Genomic DNA, 13,617 nt, shown 5'->3' with positions numbered 1-13,617 from the left:
TGTTTATTTTATTCTGCAGATGAAAGTTAAGTGGAGTGTGTGTGTGTGTGTGTGTGTGTGTGTGTGTGTGTGTGTGTGTGTGTGTGTGTGTGTGTGTGTGTGTGTGTGTGTGTACAGTATGTCCGTGCATACACATACACACTGCTATATATACACATAGCTATACACATAGCTATATATACACATAGCTATATATATATATGTATGTATGTATGTATGTATTTATTCTAATATATATGCAGTATGTGTTTCAATTATATGATTGAGAAGACAGACAACACCCCTCGTGAGTAAAGCACAATCTTTAATTGGTTAATAATTGAGAAGGATCACTTTCAGGATAAGCATCATTGTGTGTGCTCAACCATAGCAATGAGTTTTACTTCATAGACCATGCATGTACACATCTCAGAGATATTGTGAAGAATGATCTCTATGCACATGTACTTTCTACACAACATGGCACATTCGACAGGGCCATACACCCGTCTAATGAAGTTATGCTTCACTTGGCTCCCTCTATTCGTCACCCCCCTTCTCCTTTCATCTACTGGGAGTAGAACACAGACACAATGACTCCCACCTGCTCCTAGATAAGACTAATCCATCTTGTTGAACGCTACAGTACATTAACCACTTGAACCCTGGCGTCCCTATTCTGGGCATGTCATAATAGGTAAACATTCAGCGAAGGTGGAAGATCTATAAAGCTTAGAAGAGATTTGGTATAGAGGGGAAAAGGAGGGCACCAAGTATAGACCCATGGCGGACACCAGTCAAAAAGGTTTGTAATGTAAACTTTAAGTTGTTAAATGTGCATACATAGTATGTGTCTTGTGTGTGTGTGTGTGTGTGTGTGTGTGTGTGTGTGTGTGTGTGTGTGTGTGTGTGTGTGTGTGTGTGTGTGTGTGTGTGTGTGTGTGTGTGTGTGTGTGTGTGTGTGTGTGTGTGTGTGTGTGTGTGTGTGTGTATAGAGAGAGAGAGAGAGAGAGAGAGAGAGAGAGAGAGAGAACTATTTACAAGAAGGAAAACAATTAGCAGCATACCGTATCATGCATAGTATCACGTTTTGAATTTATGTGATACTATGCATGTCTACAGTATGTGATCAGACAGATGTCAGAGATCAGACAGATAGAATAGAAATAGGCCTACTTTATTGATCCCGGAGGGAAATTACAGTTACCCTCATCAAACATGAAAGACGATAAGCAATAAATATGTGATAAAAATGACATTAAAATGCACTGGAATAAAAACAATGAAAAAGTATATTGCACGTCTGTATATATACATATTGCATCCCGGTGAAATATCTTACAGTGTGTGACCCCCTGTCGTCGATCAGTCTGGAAACCACAACGATTTAGGACAGCCGATTACAAGAAAGAGAGTTGAGTTGTATGAACTGCAAAGTGATCCTATGACTATCTAACAACTTTGAAAGTCGTCCAGTGTGTACAGTACGTCCCTTAAAGAGTCTTTACAGGTTTGGATCACATACTGATTCAGTCCTACTTTATAATGTGTAAGACAAAAATAGTTCCAGTACAGTATGAAGGGGTATACGCAGGCTAAACTATGACTATATCTGCAGCTCCTGCAGAAAGAGGGAAATATCATAGCCATGCAGGAGAATGATATTATTTCCAAATGTCAGCTATGTGCCTTTAAATGAAATAAAACACTTAAAGAGAGACAGATGAAAAGTTATACACATTAAATCCACAGTGGTTTGATACTTAAGGGTTGAAGGAATGTAAAAGCCTAATTTATGCTGCAGAGAAAAATATTTTCGACTGAAAAGATTTTGTCCCTTAGACTTAAAGAAGGCTGGAAAAGAGGTAGGAGTGTTGCCAGATATCAGATGCAAACATTGCTTACTGCCAAAAGCAGTGCACAAATAGATACATAGATACCTTCTTTAACAAATACAATTTGGGTTGTTTCACTAAATAATAAAATGTATGTTCTTGTAGAGCTTCTAAACAACTTTAGCCAGGGCAAATGTCCACAGCTTTTGGACCCGAAGACAACAAGAGCCATACAAAGGGCCTTTGTAATCATGTTTACAGAGGGATAAATTATTATTTACAATGTTTGGAAGTCTTTAACATAATATTTCCTATGACTATGGCCGTTATTTAGCTGTCCTATAATATTTCCTGCTATGACTGAGTCATTGGAAATTATTATTTTAGAGACTTCAAGCCATAATAAATAATGATTGATTCCACCATAAACTTGACTACAAAGGCCCTATTTATGGTTCTATGGTTGTCTTCGGGTCCAAAAGCTATGGACATTTACCCAGACTATCCTTCCTCAGTCCTCTGCAAAGCAATGCTGCAGTTTTAAACAATAATCTGGTATTCAGTGAGAGAAACCCTTCTCACTCTCAGACAGTCTGGCTATTGTTTCCCAAAGTTACGTGAACTCTGACTCCTGTAGTGAGAAGAGATCAGCTGGGGGAGAGCGGGGAGAATATAACTACTCTCCAACAATACATTTATATGTTCTAGTTTATGACAGCGTTGCAAAGAGTACATTCGGCTTTAGGAACTACGGTATCTCACTTACTGTCTATCTCTCTGTCTATACAGAATATAGAAGGTAATGTAACGTAACACCACGCTGTTGTCTCTCTCACAACTTTATGACCGTCCCCCATTCAAGCAAGGAGATCGGAACACAACATATACAAGGAAAGACACACACACACACACACACACACACACACACACACACACACACACACACACACACACACACACACACACACACACACACACACACACACACACACACACACACACACACACACACACACACACACACACACACACACCCTTCATCCATCTGCCAAGACACAAGTCACCCCCCCTCACACACACACACACACACACACACACACACACACACACACACACACACACACACACACACACACACACACACACACACACACACACACACACACACACACACACACACACTTTACTCTGTAAATGAACATCATGTTGTTATTTATAGACGACCCTGCTGCCGCATATGATGCATTACTCACAAGGGCGGGCGGAGACACACACACACACACACACACACACACACACACACACACACACACACACACACACACACACACACACCACACACACACACACCACACACACACACCACACACACACACACACACACACACACACACACACACACACACACACACACACACACACACCACACACACACACACACACACACACACACACACACCCACACACACACAATACAGTACACACTCAAACTCAAGGGGGCTAATAATCCCCAAAGTCATCCCCCGTTCATTAACGTATACAGTACAGACTCATCTCACGTCAGGTGTCATGAAAGTAATTAAGTTGCTGTGAGGTGTGTGAACATCTTCATCTTGTGCGTGTCTGAATGCACACATTCACACCCATATGAAGCCATGCCTCTGTCGGGTGGAAACCTCATATGTCCAGAACTGTTACTTTTCAGGATTCTAATTCAAAAACAGCAAAAAGTAGTAGATCTACAAGCAAAAAATGCGTCGCTTCGCACCATGTTTCGAGCTTGTAGATCTTCTACATTTGAGTGATGCTGTAGTATGATCAAGTAGGGTGTTAATTTACGAAGAAACACAATAAAAAATATGGAGATAAGAGGTTTCTGGCCCAACAACAACGATATCTGTACTGCTGTACTAGGGGCGGCAGTATAGAGCGGCCACTTGGGAATTGGAAGGTTCGATCCCCGGCTCCCCCTTGGGGCTCCCCCTTGGGTTAGTGCCGAAGTGTCCTCGTTTAGCAAGACACTGAACCCCTAACTGCTCCCGATGAGCAGGTTGGTGCCTTGCATTGGTTTGTGGGAGGGACACTGTATGAGTGAATGTGACGCACATTGTAATGCACTTCGGATCCCCATTTACTATTTTATCTACTGTACTGTATGTGTATATACATCATTGGTTCTCAAAGTGGGGTCGAGGGACCCCCAGGGGTCCTTGGGGGGGGGTTCCGGGGTGTCCCCAGCCAAAGTTGTTAACATTGCATCACAATCATTTTAACCCCTTTATCCATATATTTGTTTGCTATTCAAAAATAGCAAATATACAAACTCACAACGCGTCACTTCGTGCCGAGCTACAAGCTTGTACTCGTTTTTGAAAATGTTTGAGAAATATCGAAAATGCTGTTTGGTCATGTTTTAATAATGTTGAATTATTTTAACATAAATCTTTTCTTCTGGGGGGTCCCTGGCACCAAATCTTTTCCGATGGGGGTTCGCGGCCAAATACATATTAATTTGGGGGTCTTTGACATGAAAAAGTTTGAGAACCACTGGTATACATCGTATGTGTTGTGTCTGCGTGCGTATGTGTTGTGTCTGCGTGCGTATGTGTTGTGTCTGCGTGCGTGCGTGCGTGCGTGCGTGCGTGCGTGCGTGCGTGCGTGCGTGCGTGCGTGCGTGCGTGCGTGCGTGCGTGCGTGCGTGCGTGCGTGCGTGCGTGCGTGCGTGCGTGTGCATCATGTTAGTGAGCCCCACCCTTTGAACCGAGGGGATCACAGATAATGTGTGCTGGTCAGTGGAGAGAATCGCTGGGATCAGTAATTGGGGACGTGCTGAGGTTTTAGGATTAGCATATGAATAGAGTCTGAGGAGGATGGAGGCCATTGTATTGTGTTGCCACTGTGGAGCCACACATACAGTACAGCCAGATTCAACCACAGCCTTGTATGAGAGATACAATAATGAGGGGTCAGGAACTTTTATAAAGCAGTATAAACGCATCTGTGTCATTTTAGATTTTAGTCATATTTTATACTTTGGCTATTCAAAAATAGCAGATTTACAAGCTCGTAGCGTGTTAGAGTGTTAGAGTGCTGCGCTACGAGCTTGTAGATCTGCTATTTTTTTTTAAACGTTCAAATTTGTGCAAATCTTTCAATATATATATTTTTTTAAAGCAAACATTTTTAACTCAAATCTTTACTTCTGGGGGGCCCTGGAACAAAACATTTTGAGATGGCCACGGGCCCCCCCATCTCAAAATATATTTTTTCAAGGACCCCCCAGAAGCAAAGATTGGAGTAAAAAAAATTGCTTAAAAATATATATATATATATATTCAAAGATTTGCACACATTTTCAAGATTATTCAAAAAAATAGCAGATCTACAAGCTCATAGCCAAATAAATCTTACAATGACACAGATGCGTTCCCGATCTTAATGGCTTAAAACAGTTATTGAGTTTTTACTTGGCCTAGCTATACTGTAGGAAATTCGTTGAAAATTGTTGTTAAGCAAAACTTACAGTACTTGCACTTACTTGCTGGAATGCACAGCAGAGCGAATATTTTAGAAAGGGAAACCCTGATGTTTTGTCGTAATAATAATAATATGATACTCTATAAGGGGCCAATCACACCGAGACGCCGCTACAGGCGCAGATCGCTTCAAAAACATCTTCCAGTACCACGCATTGAGCAAAACAGCGTGGTGCGCCTGTGAAGCTGACCTGCGTAAATAACCGGCTGATTAAATAATAAATCACAGGGAAATGAATTTATTCAAGCAGACGTAGAGTCTATTAATAAACTTGCATTTGCCATTGTCCCCACTCCCCACCACTCCTACCACATCTACAGGCATGAAAACAGGAAGGATATTCTAACTTTTATGTGTGTGGCTGAAAACTAACGCTAGAGAAATGCAACGCACGGGACAAGAGAGGGCCTTATGGCAATGTGAGCTTGTAGACCGGCTGTTTTTGAACAATTGTTTAAGGTAGACAGACTGATACAAAGATCTCCATATATGAGCACAAAAGGGACACAGACAGATGGTTACAAGTACAACGGGTACCCTGACAAAGCCCTCGACAGTCGTCACTATGACTCATATTGGTTGGATCGACGGTGCGACGTTGGTGTGTGAGGGCCGAACAAGTCCCCAGAGCCATGGTAGTGAAGCGGCCGTCGCCTAGTGGTCAAATCTGAGATTGCAATACTTCCGGATTTAAAACGCCACTGTGCATGCTTCTACCGTTTGAAACCCTAGTGCGCCTGCTCTGTGCTCAAGACTTCCGCATTTGGGCACCCAAATTTGGTGCCCAAATGCGGAAGTAGAGCGTTCTTCCGGGTGCTTCAAACGCCAGTGAGCAACTTTCATTGGAATGAATAGCTGGGGGCGAGGCAGTCCGTCCTCTAGATATAACTCTATGGGGCTGAACCTCTGGTAAGTTAAATGTTCTCAATTTTGAACTTTAATCAAATCCAAGCTTTCAAATGTATTAGAAAATGTTGCACTTCATGACAAAACTTGGTCGGTGGTCTAGGACAAAAAAATGTGGCATGGGTTGGGCTCTAATCATATAGTGTTAGTACTGTACTTCCTCCCCCGCAGCACTGAGGGATCTTCCTCTCATTCAAGGTCGCTGCTCTGCGGGCAATCTAAATGCAACGCAAAGACACCTGCAGACCCCAAACAATGTTTAGTGATTCAGACTCCACCTCTGCAATGCAGAGCTTATGGGCTGCACCAAAAAAGAAAAGAAAAGAAAAAACACCTGCTCATTGATAGCATGTGGAAAAGGCCAGCCAACGAGGTGGAAAAGGTTCTGCTGTGCAGTAACAATAGGCTGCATTTTTGCAACTTCTTGCAACGCTGTTTGTTTTGAACAGAAGGCAATGGGGCTAATACAACCCCATAGAAGCAGTAAGGAAATTGAGTTTTTGTAGCTGAATGTTATCGTAAATTCCTTATCTTGGTTAAGTCATCTTACGGTGGAATAAGGCGGGAGAGAGGCAAAGAGTAAGAGAGATAGTAAGAGCATGACGGAGAAGGGAGAAGGAAGAGATAGTGAGGGGGAGGGGCAGCCAGGGATTGAGAGAAGAAAACAGAGAAAGGGAAGGAAAGACAGACAGACAGACAGACAGACAGACAGACAGACAGACAGACAGAGAGGGATTGAGAGATGAATAAAGAGTAAGGTAGGTGAGAGAGAGAGAGGTAGAGAGAAAAAGAAGTAAAGAAAGATAACAGAGAACAAGAGCAGGTCTTTCCCCAGATTAAAATGTTTAGGTCCATGCTATTAATCACTTAAATCCGGCCTAGGCTCAATGTAGCCTGACAACATGTTGCAGGTTCGAGTCCAAATCCCGACGGCCTTTGCTGCATGTCACTCCCCATCTCTCTCCCCATTTCCTGTCAGCCTACTGTCCTATTCATAAAGGCAAAAAAAACAACCCACTTAAATCCTATATGCTTCCCTCGACACCAAATCGCTTCACCGAAAATAGCCGAACCACAAGTTCACAGCATGTCACAATGCAACACGTGAGTTTGTAGATATGCCATTTTTGCCAAACGTTCGCCTATTTTCGCAGAATGTTCACCTATTATGACATGCCCAGAATAGGGACACAGTGTTCATGTGGTTAATGACCACTGTTGTTGCAGAGAACTCCACATTCTGGCCACATTCATGCTGCCAGTGTCTGGGATTGACAACCGCATTACTAATGGGAGTAAATAATGAAATGTATTGCACATAATAACAGAGCAGTGATGGGAAACGAGCACTGTGTGCATGAACAGGTAAACAGAGTCAGTTCCCTTATCACATGATAGGCATGAACAATGCCTGTAACCATGGCAATGTTTAGTACTTTTATCTTTTTTAGCTCACTTTATGGCTCTATATGCAAGCTTATCCGTCAGGTTGTGATAAACTGACAGCAGCTTTTTCCTCTTAGGCAAAAGATCTTCATAAATACTTTACTTCATCACACGAACAGGTCGCTCAACAAATATGAAAGTATGTTCAACTTGAAAAAGTGCTTACATGAGTCACGTTGAAATGTGAAAATACTGTATTTTTACACAACAATGAACACTTACATATTGTGATATCGCTAACAACAGTTGTCAGTGCTGTTGTGCTTCATTCACACTGCATTAGCACTCAAATTCGGTAGTGACTACATGACTACCTGAAACTTTCAGTTTGTGACTTTGGTTGTAGAATGTGGTGGAGCTTTGTAAATAAAGCACATTATCATTACAGTATAGGAAGGTATTCATGTGTATGCCTCTGTGTACTGTAACTTAATAAAGTCAAGGTACTATGTCCCTTATCATAAATATCCAGCTTGTAAGTAAATATCAGTATATATATATATATATATATATATATATATATATATATATATATATATATATATATATATATATATATATATATATATATATAGTTCAGTTCATAAAGTACACTAGTATGAGAAACACATGGAAGCTAACAGCAGACGTCCTGTGATGCTAATTCCAGGCAACAGTCCAATCCTTCCTGTATCCAGTTGCCTCCCTGTGTACTCAATGAGGGGCATTGTCAATAGGGTGAAACACCTTCCAACTTGGATACAAGCCCAGCTAGGCTGTAAAATGCCATTTGTAAAATGCAATATGTTTGAAATAAGTGATTCGCAACGGTATAGAAAAGCAATGAAAGGCCAGGAAGCCAAATCAATAAAAGGATGGTGTAGCTGAGTTTGGAGTTGGGGAAATGACTTGAGGATGAGAGCAAATTTGACAGCAAGGTGAGATGAATTAGATTTTCTCGAAAATGCATGAATGCCACAGTCTAGATTACTCACAAGCAATGGATTCCAATTTGGCATTCAGCATTCCAATTTAGCACCTTTCTCAAAAGCAAACTGTCTGGCATGACTTGCAGTTTTCAGTCAGACGGCATCATATTGTCGCTGTCGGGCGAAACCTTGTATGTCCAGAACTGTTACTTTTCAGAAAATGGAAAAAAGAACCTGTGTTCCAATGGATCCAATGTAGTTATTATTTTGTCACCAATGTAGTTATTATTTTTTCACAAGCTCGTGTTAATACTTTTCATTGGCTCAATATTTATGAAACCCGCAGACAGATATAAGCACTTTCGCGATGCAATACGACACGTTGTGAGCAGCCATATTTAGTACTTAAGTGTGATACTCTTGCATGATGAAGTATTCATTTACCAAAAATATGGAGATACTAGTTTTCTGCCCAACAGTAACGATATGCGAAGCTGGTCGTGCATGAAGAGAAATTTCAGCAGGGAGCAGAGGGGAGAGGGGAGAAAGTTACTGCATGACGCAGATAAAGTTATGAGTTAGACCGACTGTCTGCCTAACCAAGACAAAGTACAGAGACAAGTCTAAAGAAAACACTACAGGTCTTGTGTTACCTGAATTACTATCAACCATATTACCCCCATTGCACCACCACAACACACACACACACTGAGCGTGCATGTGCATGTGTTGTACACAACTAAATGAGACTCTTTTGAATCCCCTCTACGCTTACTTTAACCACATTTTCTCTCTCTCTCTCTCTCTCTCTCTCTCTCTCTCTCTCTCTCTCTCTCTCTCGTTGTAATGTAAACCTCACCAAGGACAGGAGCCGATGTGAGCTGCAAACCCATTCCCTGCAAGCGGATAGTGATGCCTCTGTTGTTCTTGCCACCAACAGATCCATGTTCCTTGGGCCAGGGAATCAAAACAAAGGTGGAGTTGGACAAACGCAACGTTCATTGACACACGTAGCTATACATTTTCCATTCTGTCTAAGACAAGGATGAGCGAGATTACAGTGCAGGGAGGGTTGAAGAGAGGGAGGGGGAGGGTCTCTCATGTTTATTATTGGAATCTCCTGTAAATCTCCTAAAACCGCCTAATTTCTGGTGTAGATAAGTTTTCCATTCAGTCCAGGAGGAACGAGGGATGTTCAGGATTAGGAGGGACGAATAAGGTGAGGAGAGGTGTTCGTGTTATTAGAATCTCCAACACCCCGCACCTGAGGCCACCCACCCAATTTCTCTAATCTTCTATCCCATTGGCACTAAGCCCTTGCTTCTATCACTCCCAATCACATGCCTAGTATCGGCAAGTCCAATCCAGAATGTGGGGGCGATGGCAACAATGAGTCACCATCTTTGGGACACGACAAAGAACCAGACCAACTCTGCCAAGGAGATAAGGACGGAAGGCTAATCTCAGACACAAACAAGTTAGCAGGCTTTGATGGGAATTAAGATTAGGGGAGGTCATTCTGAATTGAGGATAGCAGCCATAATACAGGTTTACAGGCAAACAGGGATGCAGGGAAAGCTTCCATGTTGACTTGTTTCTGCAGGATGCTGGCTCTATAACATGATGGAAGAGGATGTTTGTTTCTTTGTGTTATAGCAGCACACATGGGCATGTTGGTTTGAAAAAGAATGAATGAATAGTTTATTTCGATACTTTGAACAATGCACAGTGAGACATTACAAAACCATTTTCCTTTAGCCTGATCGAAAAGGTATAGGCAGAAGCTTGTATATAGCTTATTAGTGCCTATCCTTTTTACATTATGTTACTTTTTAACAAGAAATAAGAATTGTGAAGAACATAAACAAATATAACAAACAAAACAAAAACATAAATCCATAATGCACATAAGTAGAACCCTAATCTGTCAATCCAACATTTGATCAATTAACACATTTGGTCAATAAATATATCAATCAATCCATTCGGTATTTGTCCAAAGAAGAGCATTGACGGCAAGGGCTTTTGGATGCATTGCCTGCACCCAGCTGACCTCTTGACCTTTCCTCTGGGATAGGCTACTGGCACACCTGGCTAATGATAAGCGTCAAATGTCAGATGCAGAGAACATAGTGGTTTGAACAGCTTATTTGGATGCAGTTTCCCACCCCAGCTGACTTCTTGCACTCGGCATGCATGCCTCCCAGAGAAAAGATGTGATTGATCCTCTTCCAACTCTGCAGGGTGAGCAGTTAAAATACATCACAGGCGGATAGGGTTTATTGATCATGATGAGTACAGTATGTTCTCTACTTATGTTTCAAGCCTCTTCTTCCATTTTTGGCCTGAGAGGGTTTTTATTTCAGAGCGTTGTTTTTAGGAAGAAAGTGCATAGAGTTGGTACTGCAGAGAGACACATTGTTGAATTTTTCATATTTACAAGCAAAAATTGTTTTACGGAGGTGTTGTCCTACAGACAAGGTCCTGCAGCCTCAGCAACACATCCAATCTCCCTCAGCCAATATCTTGGCTAATGATCACTGTCAAACTCTACCATACCTATTATAAATCATACATGTAATACATAATAATAATAATTTAACTTTAACTCTAAGACTGCAAAAAATTACCTACACTTATATATAGATAAGGGAGGATCGGCCGACGGGCGGGCGGGCAGGCGGACCACGAGCATGGTCCGCCTGCCCGCCATGTCCCCCTGCCCGCCTGCCAGCCATGTCACTATGACTCAGCCATAAACATATATATAACATATACATATAAGGAGTTCCCAATGCAGCTACGTGTGTTTTCTAACCTCAATGTGTCTGTCGACATGGCATAAGTCGCAAACAAATCAGCCAGCTCCATATATGGGCACAAAAGAGGGCATGTATTGATGACATCAGCGATCTCCATATATGGGCATAAAAGGGACAAGGACTGACATAGACACACACGACCGGAAGCGGAAGGCCTACAAATTCACGCCCACTTTTGACACAGCGCCGCTACTCGGGGTCCGTTAGAACGATGAACTGCAGCTGTCAATGCATTCCCTATGAGAGAATATGAGAATTAGCCTACTTTTAAAATTATCCTACATTAACTGGAGACGATATTGATTTAAATAAAAATATGTTTCCAAATGTATGGAGTGTCTTTGTCAACATATGTTCTTGTTTTCTCAATAGATGGTGTGTTTCACATTTAATTTGCCACTTTAACGAGTTACCCATAATGTTAACACAGCAGAGGGTAAACGGCAGACAGACAATTTCAGTGACATCACTGTCTTTACGAGCGTCGAGTGCCGACCAGTGGCGTACCCACTGTAGAGGCAGAACAGGCGGTTGCCTGCCCAACTAAAATCTCTCGCCTCCCCTGAAAAAACAAATAACCCGAAAAGGTCAATGCGTGCTTAATGTCCTCAAAGTCATGCATCCAACAAGCTTTGAACTGAGCAGATTGGACCTTCTGTTCCAGAGATAATGACCAAAACATCTTGAAAACGGCCACTTTCGCCAGTTTTCTGGGTATTGAAAACCTCAAGGGATGCGTCCGTGGCGTATATACCATGCGACCACTTAAACTCTAGATCTCCGATGCTAGCGGTTTTGACATACTGATGGAGTATATTATAGTATATTGTGGGTAGTATATCGAGATGGCAGATATGGGACATTAAAAAGGACAAATTAAACAAATGGGACAGTTTATTAGAACACAAAAAAAATCGCTACAGCCTCAGTAGTTAACCAGTGAAATGACGGTATTTTACAATGCCTCTCATAGAGATTGCATTGAGAGCTGCAGTTCATCGTTCTAACGGACCCCGAGTAGCGGCGCTGTGTCAAAAGTGGGCGTGAATTTGTAGGCCTTCCGCTTCCGGTCGTGTGTGTCTATAGGCAAATATGGAGATCAGGTTGTACTATGACATCACTTGTCACATTGATGACATCAGGGATCATATGGGCATTAAGGACACAAATATAGAGATCGCCATATATGGGCACAAAGGGGACACAGGCGGACAGACAGATACAGAGATCTCCATACAACTGGTACTCTATCAATGGGTACAACACGTACAACAGGTATTGCATAACCGCAGGGGCCCACGTTTCAGGCATCGTTCCCAATAATGGGCATCGGCCTAGTCTGACTAAAGCATAAAATGCCCAAAAGAAATATTGGAAAATAAATGAAAGAAACCCTGAAATCCCGTTGAGATCAAATCAAGGCCCTGAACATTTGTATTAATCAAACACCCAGTAACAATTGCGCACTTCCGGAATGCTATTTGTTAAAACAGCATGTCACTCCAAGTCTTGCTGGTAACCCATATAATTGAGTCAAAGACTGCCGTTCATGCACAGATGCTTACCAAATCAAGGAGACAAACAAAATCCCTTTTCAAACACCAACTGTTCAGGTGACTGTAAGTAGCTCACTGCTGTCAGTACTAGAAGACTAGTGCTAAATAACAATGTCTTTTGTCGGTAGCATCATGATGAGCTCACAGATGGTCCATTTTTATCGCTGAACGGCAGTGTGTGATAAAATGAGTGTTCATAAAAGCCTAAAAGTGCGTATACTGTCAGTGTGTCCTCTTTGAGTAAGCAGCCATAATGAGTAAGTTTGTGTAAGTGTGTGTGCGTGTGCGTGTGCGTGTGCGTGTGCGTGTGCGCGTGCGCGTGCGTGCGTGCGTGCGTGCGTGCGTGCGTGCGTGCGTGCGTGCGCTGTTGAGCAAAAGTATATGCATGCATTGTGCGTGTGTGTGTGTGTGTGTGTGTGTGTGTGTGTGTGTGTGTGTGTGTGTGTGTGTGCGTGTGCGTGTGCGTGTGCTCGTGCGTGCACAGTAGGGCGTGTGTGTGTGCGCGTGTGCGCGAGACAGAGAGAGTAAATAATCGTGTGTTCTAGGTTGAGAAGCTGTGAGCCTGTCTGTTCTGCTCAGTATTCAGCTGTCGTAGCCCCTCTGACAAAGATTGAGCGGAGCTCTGTTT

General features: G+C 42.4%; 1 protein-coding gene across 5 annotated transcripts in view; it reads right to left on the bottom strand.

The window, feature by feature from the left end:
- Positions 1-13,617, bottom strand: part of kazna (kazrin, periplakin interacting protein a) — a 229,031-nt gene that overhangs the window by 154,445 nt on the left and 60,969 nt on the right. The gene's annotated exons all lie outside the window — the stretch shown is intronic.

This window comes from Gymnoscopelus braueri, assembly GCF_963280865.1.
Source record: "Gymnoscopelus braueri genome assembly, chromosome: 12".
In the NCBI taxonomy this organism is placed as follows: domain Eukaryota; kingdom Metazoa; phylum Chordata; class Actinopteri; order Myctophiformes; family Myctophidae; genus Gymnoscopelus; species Gymnoscopelus braueri.
This window is presented reverse-complemented; position numbering and strand designations above follow the sequence as displayed.